Raw genomic sequence first — 11228 nt, 5'->3', positions numbered from 1 at the left:
CCACAGAACTATTCTAACAATGACCATGAAGTCATTGGTGGAGAAAATTCCATTTGGTTAACCAATATCCTTCAGAGAGGAACATGTGGTTGACTTAACTGCCCTCTAGTCAATTAGGGATGGGCAATAACTGCGGACTAACACACAATGCCCAGAATCCCATGAATTAATTTCTAGAAGTATCCAGCTATAACCTCTTTATGACCTATTCTAATACCCTTCCCATGGCAGATGTCAAGCTATAGTTTCCTAATTTCTGCCTCCCTTCCTTCTCTAATACGTTAGCTGCTTTACAGCTTGATGGAACCTTGCCATCAAGGGAATTTAGGGAAATTAACATCGAAGCATATACTACCTCGATGACAATCCTTTTAAAATACAACGGATGCACATCACCTGAATGTGGAGATTTGTCAGCCTACAGGAGCATTCTTTTGCTCCATTCTGATTCCCACATTATTGTAATTTTACCCACTATCTTTCTCCTTCCACCCTCTGATTTACAACTGTCTACAATTGGATAAGACAGAAACAAAATATTTGTTTATTTCATCTGTCATTTCCTTATTATCTACTAATAGCTTTCTATTAACACTTTGTAGAAGGCGAACACTCACTTTACTTCCTCTATTCTTTTTTAAAAGCATGTAGAAATTCTTGTTATCTGTTTTTACATCCCTAGCTAGTTTTTTCTCATATTCCAATTTCTTCCTTCTGATTCATCTTTTAGTCTTTCTCTGCCATTCTTTTCATTCAATGCAATCATCCAACCTACCACTATACTTTCACTAACTTCTTCATTAATCATCAATGGTAATTCTCCTTGTTAAAGATTTTCTTCATAATATGGATATAATTATTCTGTAACATCTCAATCTCAATTGTTCTGCAGGTTGTTCTACCGTAACACGACAGTTGTGTTCCTCAGTAATCTTGCGCTATAGAAAATCACACTGAAGATTGCTAATAAAAAATGCTACAGCCGTTTAGTAGAAAGGTTATGTTATCCAAACAACACCATCAATTCATCAAATGCTTAATAGCGAATTCACATTGATGAAACACATGTTATAGCAGAATGACTTGTATCTGCTAGCCTGTTATACCAGTTGACTTTGGCTGGCTCAGTTTTCATGTCTACAACTTGCCCTTATTTTATGTTTAAAAACTAGCCTTAGACACAGTCATCTCTTTTTCAAACTGGATAAAATTCAATCTTGTTTTAGTTATTGGTTCCTAGGGTTGCCTTTACCCATGAACAAATCATGACACATTAGACAATGCCAAGTCTAATATAACCTGCTCTGTGGTCAGTTTCAGAAATCAAATTTGATAATCCCAAATCTTCATGCTAAACCCCCCACACTAGGTCTTACCATCACATGGTAAAAACAATGACTGCAGATGCTGGAAACCAGATTCTGGATTAGTGGTGCTGGAAGAGCACAACAGTTCAGGCAGCATCCGAGGAGCAGTAAAATCGACGTTTCGGGCAAAAGCCCTTCATCAGGAATACAGGCAGAGAGCCTGAAGCGTGGAGAGATAAATGAGAGGAGGGTGGGGGAGGGGAGAAAGTAGCATAGAGTACAATAGGTGAGTGGGGGAGGGGATGAAGGTGATAGGTCGGGGCAGGGGGAGGGTGGAGTGGATAGGTGGAAAAGAAGATAGGCAGGTAGGACAAGTCATTAGGACAGTGCTGAGCTGGAAGTTTGGAGCTGCGGTGAGGTGTGGGAAGAGGAAATGAGGAAACTGTTGAAGTCCACATTGATGCCCTGGGGTTGAAGTGTTCCGAGGCGGAAGATGAGGCATTCTTCCTCCAGGCGTCTGGTGGTGAGGGAGCGGTGGTGAAGGAGGCCCAGGACCTGCATGTCCTTGGCAGAGTGGGAGGGAGAGTTGAAATGTTGGGCCACAGGGCGGTGTGGTTGATTGGTGCGGGTGTCCCAGAGATGTTCCCTAAAGCGCTCTGCTAGGAGGTGTCCAGTCTCCCCAATGTAGAGGAGACCACATCGGGAGCAACGGATACAATAAATGATATTAGTGGATGTGCAGGTAAAACTTTGATAGATGAGGAAGGCTCCTTTAGGGCCTTGGATGGAGGTGAGGGAGGAGGTGTGGGAGCAGGTTTTGCAATTCCTGCGGTGCCAGGGGAAGATGCCAGGATGGGAGGGTGGGTTGAAGGGGGGCATGGACCTGACCAGGTAGTCACGGAGGGAACGGTCTTTGCGGAAGGCAGAAAGGGGTGGGGAGGGAAATATATCCCTGGTGGTGGGGTCTGTTCGGAGGTGGCGGAAATGTCGGCGGATTATCCTAGGATTATGTGGGAAGCAAGAGAGGAAATTGCAGTACTGTTGGCAATGATCTTTTCGTCTTCACTGTCAACGGGGGTGGTACCAGGGGACTGGAGAGTAGTGAATGTTGTGCCCCTGTTCAAAAAAGGGAATAAGGATAACCCCGGGAATTACAGGCCAGTTAGTCTCACTTCTGTGGTAGGCAAAGTAATGGAAAGGGTACTGAGGGATAGGATTTATGAGTATCTGGAAAGACACTGCTCGATTAGGGACAGACAGCACAGATTTGTGAAGGGTAGGTCTTGCCTTACAAGTCTTATTGAATTCCTTGAGGAGGTGACCAAGCATGTGGATGAGGGTAGAGCAGTGGATGTAGTGTACATGGATTTTAGTAAGGCATTTGATAAAGTTCCCCATGGTAGACTTATGCGGAAAGTCAGGAGGCATGGGATAGAGGGAAACTTGGCCAATTGGATTGAAAACTGGCTAACCGGTTGAAGTCAGAGAGTGGTGGTAGATGGTAAATATTCAGCCTGGAGCCCAGTTACAAGTGGAGTTCCGCAGGGATCAGTTCTGGGTCCTCTGCTGTTTGTAATTTTTATTAATGACTTGGATGAGGGAGTCGAAGGGTGGGTCAGTAAATTTGCAGATGATACGAAGATTGGTGGAGTTGTGGACAGTGAGGAGGGTGTTGTCGTTTGCAAAAGGACTTAGATATGATGCAGAGCTGGGCTGAGGAGTGGCAGATGGAGTTCAACCCTGCCAAGTGTGAGGTTGTCCATTTTGGAAGAACAAATAAGAATGCGGAATACAGGGTTAACGGTAGAGTTCTTAGTCCGGTGGAGGAACAGAGGGATCTTGGGGTCTATGTACATAGATCTTTGAAAGTTGCCACTCAGGTGGATAGAGCTTGTAAGAAGGCCTATGGTGTATTAGTGTTCATTAGCAGAGGGATTGAATTCAAGAGTCGTGAAGTGATGTTGCAGCTGTACAGGACTTTGGTTAGGCCACATTTGGAGTACTGTGTGCAGTTCTGGTCGCCTCACTTTAGGAAAGATGTGGAAGCTTTGGAGAGGGTGCAGAGAAGATTTACCAGGATGTTGCCTGGAATGGAGAATAGGTCGTACGAGGATAGGTTGAGAGTTCTCGGCCTTTTCTCATTGGAACGGCGAAGGATGAGGGGTGACGTGATAGAGGTTTATAAGATGATCAGAGGAATAGATAGAGTAGACAGTCAGAAACTTTTTCCCCGGGTACAACAGAGTATTACAAGGGGACATAAACTTAAGGTGAAGGGTGGAAGGTATAGGGGAGATGTCAGGGGTGGGTTCTTTACCCAGAGAGTGGTGGGGGCATGGAATGTGCTGCCCGTGGGAGTGGTAGAGTCAGAATCATTGGCGACCTTTAAGCGGCAATTGGATAGGTACATGGATGGGTGCTTAATCGAGGATAGATGTTCGGCACAACATCGTGGGCCGAAGGGCCTGTTCTGTGTTGTATTGTTCTATGTTCTATGATTTGGTTTATGCGAAGGTTGGTAGGATGGAAGGTGAGTACTAGGGGCGTTCTGTCCTTGTTACGGTTGGAGGGATGGGGTCTGAGGGCGGACATTCTGTCTGTCATAGAGTCTGTCCAGCATCCACAGATCTTTGGTTCATTTGTAACTGAATAGTTGTTCTTGTATACTTAGTCCCACAGAGTGGTTAATGTTGGGGGGGTCTGTCATTATTATTCCTCATCACAACTCAAACTGATTATTTATCTTTATTTCCTGAACCAAGGTTATCTGCTATTGCACAATACCATCATCGATTAATAGTGCTAGCCCTCTACCTTTACCCAGTTTCTTATTTGTCTTGAATGTCATATACCTTCCAGTATTCCAGACCTGAATCTTAGATTCATAGAGACGTAGAGGTGGACAGCATGGAAACAGACTCTTTGATCCAATTCATCCACGCCAATCAGATGCCCTAAATTAATCTAGTCCCATTTGCCAGCACTTGGCCCATATCCCTTTCAACCCTTCCTATTCATGCACCCATCTAGATGCCTCTTAAGCATCCTACAGCCAGGACTCTGTAATGGTTAATCTGTCATATGCATTTACTTCAATATATCCTATTGATTCCTTGACTTTCTTATGAATGGTACACATATTTTAAATATGGAGTCTTTAGTTTTGTCTTATTGATCTTTAAGACATCTAGTCTTGATTATTGCTGTATTTCTATTTTTATCTCTTCTTTCTTGTTGTTCTCTAACCCTCATTTCCCATGTTCCTATTTTCCCCTCTCATCTGTTCTCCTCTTTTTTAACAGATATTTTTATTGAAAATTTAACACGTTTTTACATGTTTACAAAAGAAAACTAAAAAAAAACCCAAGTATAAACATTGACATACAATTAAATCTTAAATAAATAATAACCAAAACCTATCAAACAGAAAAAAAGAAATACTGAAAGGAAAAAAAACCAAAACTCAACTAACTACACATCTAACCTACAACTAATCAGAGTGTATGATTAAATCTCTTACATTATTCAAGCGAAAAAAACCGACAGATAACACAGAAATTGATTAGTGATGCTCGGAATGTGTTAACATCAGATCACAACAAAATCCGTATTCGTGTGGGATTCCTCTCCTCAGGGGCCCCAGACCAGCCAGGTTCACCATCTCAATTAAATAAAGGCTCTTGTTAGGATGACCGAAATATCTGCATTTGTGTAATTCAAGAAGGGTTGCCATATTTTATGAAAGAATTCAGTTTTTTTGGTGCACCATATTTGTAAGGAAGTCAGGGGGAATATATTCCATAACTATTCTGTGGCAATTTGAAAGTCCATGAGGGCCCTCAGCCACCCAGTTTACCAAAATATTTTTCCTTGCCCAGAAAGAGAGAGTGGAAAATAATCTGTTCCCTGTCAGGTGTTCTTTATCCAATAAGTGCGTCTCCTATAGGAGAACCATATCAACCCTTTCTTTCTTGAGGTTTGATAATATTTTCTTCCTTTTGATTGGTGAATTACTTCCCGTGACATTCCAGGTGCACCATTTAACCGGCTGATTAACCATAATCACCGGGCAAGTCTGAGACCCCTTGGGAGAGGAAACCCTATCCAAAACATCCCGAGCATAGAGCATATAAAATTCACAAAAATAAAGGCGCTTTAATAAACTCAGATCAATATAATAAAAAAAATCATTTCTAAATAAAAAAAAAGCATATTTAAATGGAGATTTTCCCCCTTGTTCCCAGGGGGCATCACTTCCTTTCCAAAAGCCCATCATAACCTCTCCCGACCAGTGCCCCACCCTTGACCCAGGCACGCCACGATAGGATAAAGAAAATTCAAATATACTGCTGAGCTAGAATTAACAATGAGTACCCTACACCTCCACCCCCACCAACACCTGGATATATTTGGTCATGTTAATACCATGTAAGAGCTTTTATAACTATAAAATTACAGTCTCAACAAATAATAATTAAATATAGTAATACAAAATAACAGGGGAAAACAACCCTGCTCCTAAGGACAGAGATAAAACAGGATAAGGTAACCACCTCCCCCCACCTACATTAACTAGACCCCCAGCCTTTATATATATTAAAAAAAAGGGGAAGAAATCACTAAGTGAAGAATAAATAAATAAACCCCTCTCCCCACCCCCCAGAGATAATATTAAACAGTAAGATAATGAAAGGGAAAAAAGGGGGTAAACGGGGGTGGGGGGAGGGCAAAACAACATCAATTAACTCTTGCAATTTATCTAAGAGAGTCCAAAAATTCCTTGGCCTTCTCTGGTGATCTGAAGTTACACACAGACCCTTCATGGGTGAAGCTTGGCGTAGCTGGGTAGTGCAAGGAGTACTGAATGTTTAAGTCCCTTAAACGCTTCTTCGCTTTGGCAAACGCCTTCCTCTTTCGGACCAAAGCTGGGGAAAAGTCCTGAAATAACATAATCTTGGATCCTTTATAAATCGTGGCTTGGGGATCTTTCCCAAGATTTCTGGAAGCTTCCAAGAGCATCTATCTCTCCTTGTAGCTCTGCAGCCAGAACAGGGCCAGGCGGGGGCACTGGTTCAAGCTGGACCCGTGTATTGCAACCCGGTAGGCCCATTCCACTCTTACCTGGCCTAATCCAGGCCCATTCCACCCTTACTTGGCCTAATCCAGGCCCACTCCACCCTTACCTGGCCTAATCCAGGCCCACTCCACCCTTACCTAGCCTAATCCAGGCCCATTTCACCCTTACCTGGCCTAATCCAGGCCCATTCCACTCTTATCTGGCCTAACCCAGGCCCATTCCACCCTTACCAGGCCTAATCCAGGCCCATTCCACTCTTACCTGGCCTAATCCAGGCCCATTCCATCCATACTTGGCCTGATCCAGCCTTCAGATTTAAAAGCTGTGGAAGCCAGTGCCCGAGAAACACTGTAAGCTGGCTTTCCTCTTCCCGTTCGGGAAGGCCCAGCAAATGAATATTTTTTCGACAACCTCAATTCTCGAGGATGTCAGTGCGATTCGCCAAGGTCCGGTCTCACTGTTTGAGAGTCCGGACCTGATCCACGGCCAATTCTGCTATGGTTGCGGCCTTTAGCTCTGCCCCTTCGACTCGATGCTCGATTTCCTCAATGTCTCGGTCATGCCTTTGTAGCACAACTGAGAGTGAATTCCATCTGCTCCGGGATTCTTCGATGAAGGTGTCGATCTTCGCGCCAAGTTTGGAGATTATTTCCGCAAGGCTCACCACCGTAGGTAAGTCCCCCGGGGCGGCTGCGGATGCCTCAGCTGCAGCTGGGGAGGGTGAGGGAGGGGTTCCCGCCTGCTGAGAACTGAGGCTCCTTTCCCCCTAGTCATTTTTACAGGAGACTAGAGTGTTTAAATTTAGTACTGAGCAATGAATTACATTAAGTAAAAACTATTTTAAATGATTTGGTAAGATTTGGTAGAGGCAGGTGGCCCACTTTGCCCAAGCCTTGGGAGGAGCACTATAGACTCAGACTTGCTGGGTTGCCGCCATTTTGGATCTTCCTGTTCTCCTCTTTGATATATCGCATCTTTCCACACTTAATTATTTACTCCTACTATTTAGCTTAAAGCTGACTCTAGTTCCCAATTAAGTGGTTTGCAAAACACTAGTCCCAGCATAGTTCAGATAGAGATCATTCCTAAGCTACAATCCTCATTTGTCCCAGTACTGGTGTCACTGTCCCACTAATCAGAACACACTTCTCCTACACCAGTCTCGAAGCCCTGTAGTCATCTCTCTAATTTTATGGACTCTGCCAATTTGCATGCAGATCAGGTAATAATACTTTTTCAATTTAGTGCCTGGCTTTGCATCCTCTTAATGCACAACCCTTTCTTTGTCTTGCTTATGTCATTGGTACCTACATAGGCCATAACCATTAGAGCCTCCCTCGGCCACTGCAAGTTCCTCTCGAACCCTGAGCAGATATTCTGAACACTGGCATCTGGCAGTCAATATGTCAATATGACAATCCCCCTCATTATACTCCCCCCCCCCCCCACCCCCAACACTACATTCCTTTGTGCTCCATCTACTTGAATAGCTTTCTTTACCATGATTTTCTACTTATTTATTTTTGCTCACATTTAGGATATCCATAATGTATAAAAATGAACTGAAATATCAAACTATATGAACTTGTTATTAATCTAACAATGTAACCGCTAACTGGAGGCCTATTTAGCTCTGATAGCACCATGACTCTGACTGCACTTTTATACAACGCATGACAACCTCCATTTGACAGCATTAGCAGTGACCATTGATAAGTCAGGCAAATTACTAAAGATCATTGCTCATGGAATTACAATTGAGATTGTCTGAAGGATTGAGATGTCCCGTGGATTACACAGACCACAAAGTGTGGATTGACCCCACAGCTGTGAAATGTAATCAACAGAAAATAGCAAAAGTGACAGGCAAAACTTAGCCATTAGCCTGGTAATCCAGAGGTCGCAGGTTAAAACTCTGGGTCTACGGGGTCAATTCCCATCGTGGCAGCTGCTGGAATTTAATCCAGTAATAAAGCTGGTCTCTGTAATGCTGCCATTAAGCTAACACTGATTGTCAGAAAAAAAAACATTTGGTTCATTAATGCCCTTTAGGCAAGGAAATCTGTTATCTTTACCTGATCTGGCCAATGTGTGTAAGTCTAGACCCACAAAATTTACATGATGCTTCTTTACCTGGCCGGCCTAGCAATGGAAAGTATTGATGGACAACAAATGCTGGCCTTGCCCATGAAAGAATTTAACTTAAAAACAGCAAAATATTGTGGAAAAAATACCCTCAGCTGGTTAGGGAGCATCAGTGCAGAGAAAGAAACAGTGTTTAACGTCTAGCATCTGTGGCCCGGGCAGCATAGTGGTTCAACGGTTAGCACCAGGAACCTGGGTTCGATTCCACTTTCAGGTGACTGTCTGTGTGGAGATTTTACATTCTCCCCATGTCAGTGTGGGTTTCTTCTGGGTGCTCTGGTTCCCTTAGCCCCCCCACCCCAAGTGCAAAGATGTGCAGGTTAGGTGGATTAGTTTGCTAAATTGCCCCTGTAATGTCCAAGGATGTGTAGGTAAATTTGATTAGCCATGGGAAATGCAGGTTTAGAGGGGTGCATCTGGGTGGGAGGGTCACTGTGATCTCAGTAGGCTGCAGGGCCTGCTTCCACACTGTAGGGTTCTGATTCCATCAGAACATAAACACTCTTTCACTTTCGAGATTATAAGTCTTACTGTTTGACATCCAGTGTTATTTTTAATTCATTCTTCCACACTTGCAGTATCCTTCTGTTAATGCTTTGAAATGAATTCTTGCTTTAATGCTCAGCCCACGAGTGTGGAAAAGCATGAATGAGTGAAAACTGTCTCAATCCCAGTAATATTACGCTCTCTTGGTCAGTCAGGAACTGCATTGGCAATACTGAGCAGTCAGACTGCCTGGAGACCCACGTGTTTGAACAGAGGCATCTCACAAATGCAAGATAGGACCCCAAAGACCACTTAGAAGTTAAATGTAGCGGAATATAAAATCTCACAAGCCAACAGGTGCAGGGAGGGAAAGACCTGGAGTTAACTGAAGAACCTTGTTTTATGCAGTCAACAGGATAGTGTTGCAGATTTACAACATGTTGCTATTTAATCTGCAACCAGGGGCTAGTCATGGCAATGAACCTGCTGTTTTGCTCCTTCACATACACCATTTGCTCAATGATGTGATAACTCATAGTGACCTCGTGGCAGTCATCCACCACATCAGTTTCCTATTCACTTTGCTCTCTCCATTTCTCTGAACCTGCTAACTCCTTCAGGAGTACAATTTCATTGGGCACATAGCCATCTATGCAAATTACTATGCAGGGCTTGCATGCCAGTGAGGTGGTTATTGTGGAGGGCTTGTTCTCACACACAATACAGACTTGTACCTCTCCTCATGTACACAAACATCTCCTCACACGCGCACACATCTCATCATGAATATGAACATCTCTTCACAAATACACACATCTGATATACACACACACACACATTTCTCACACAGATACATGTCCTCAGGTACTCATACATGTACTCATGTAAATGCAGAATTCCTCATGTACACATGCACTCATACACACATCCTGACATATATGTCCTCGCATACACACACACGTCCTCATGTACATATGTGGTCACTTACACACACATCTCCTTACATACATATATGCCCTAATGTACGTACATGTTGTTGTATATTGTCCTGTACGTACTTCTGGGAGAATATGGACAATAGCAACACACATCATGTTTCAGAATAAAATCTCCATGAATAAAGCCACTTCATAAATATTGTTACTTCCATAGATGACATTGGATTATATCAAATGTTTCAATATTTGAATGTTTGCAAGCAAAATACAATGTCATATTTTCATATACATATATATTTATAATTCTTTAACTTACTTGTAAAATGTGTCACAACAAGATTCTATTCTTTATTACATTTTGTATCTATTTCATGTTTATCTTCCATTTTTGTTATTTTCCACAGTGCCGAGCATAGTACAAGAAGTATTCCTGTCTTTGAGTTAAAATGTCATGTGTTTGAGTTAGTGGGCATAGCCACCCTGTGGGCATAGTGGGCTGACATTCAGTGGGACTGTCTGTAAACATAGGGACAAAGATGTATTGGAAATGGTGCTGTGGGCCATGCATGCAATGACCATACCTGTATTTTGTGTCTTGCGCTGCAAGAGATGAAGAATTCCATAGATTCACAATACTCTGAGTGAAAAAATTCTTCCTTGTTGCTGCCCAAACTGACTCATCCTGAGATTTTCCCAGAGGCTTTGGGAACTTAACATTGGGACCACATGGAGTCCTGAACCAATGCATGCTGAGAGCACGGCAGTGGGAGTTCATTTCTCAAGAGGCAGCCTGCTACCTGGGTTCCGGTGCTCACAATGAAGATTGGCCAACAGACTCCTGATGCTGCTGGTCCAATCAAAGGCTTGCATCACCAAAAGAGATGGATGTTGCTAGGACAGATACAAGCAGCTGAAGAGCTTAACCTCAGTCCTCTGGTATGGGAGTAGCCTCAGAGTCCAATCAGACATTGATGTACCTCAGAACCGTGAGGAAATCCCCATTCCTGATGAAGGGCCTATGCCTGAAACGTCGATTCTCCTGCTCCTCGAATGCTGCCTGACCTCTGTGCTTTTCCAGCACCACACTCGCGACTCTGATCTCCAGTATCTGCAGTCCTCACTTTCTCCTGATGTAAGGTCATCCACAGTATGTATGTGGAAAGTGAAAAGTCACGCTTGCTCGTTTTGCCTGGATTGCCCCTGTGACTGATCCCTGCGCTCTTTACCCTGTAATTACCCTCACTTTACATTGATTCCAGGGCATCTAATCATCAG

Source organism: Hemiscyllium ocellatum, chromosome 7 (genome assembly GCF_020745735.1).
Source record: "Hemiscyllium ocellatum isolate sHemOce1 chromosome 7, sHemOce1.pat.X.cur, whole genome shotgun sequence".
Classification (NCBI taxonomy): domain Eukaryota; kingdom Metazoa; phylum Chordata; class Chondrichthyes; order Orectolobiformes; family Hemiscylliidae; genus Hemiscyllium; species Hemiscyllium ocellatum.
The sequence above is the reverse complement of the archived record's forward strand: the minus strand, read 5'-3'. Positions refer to the sequence as shown.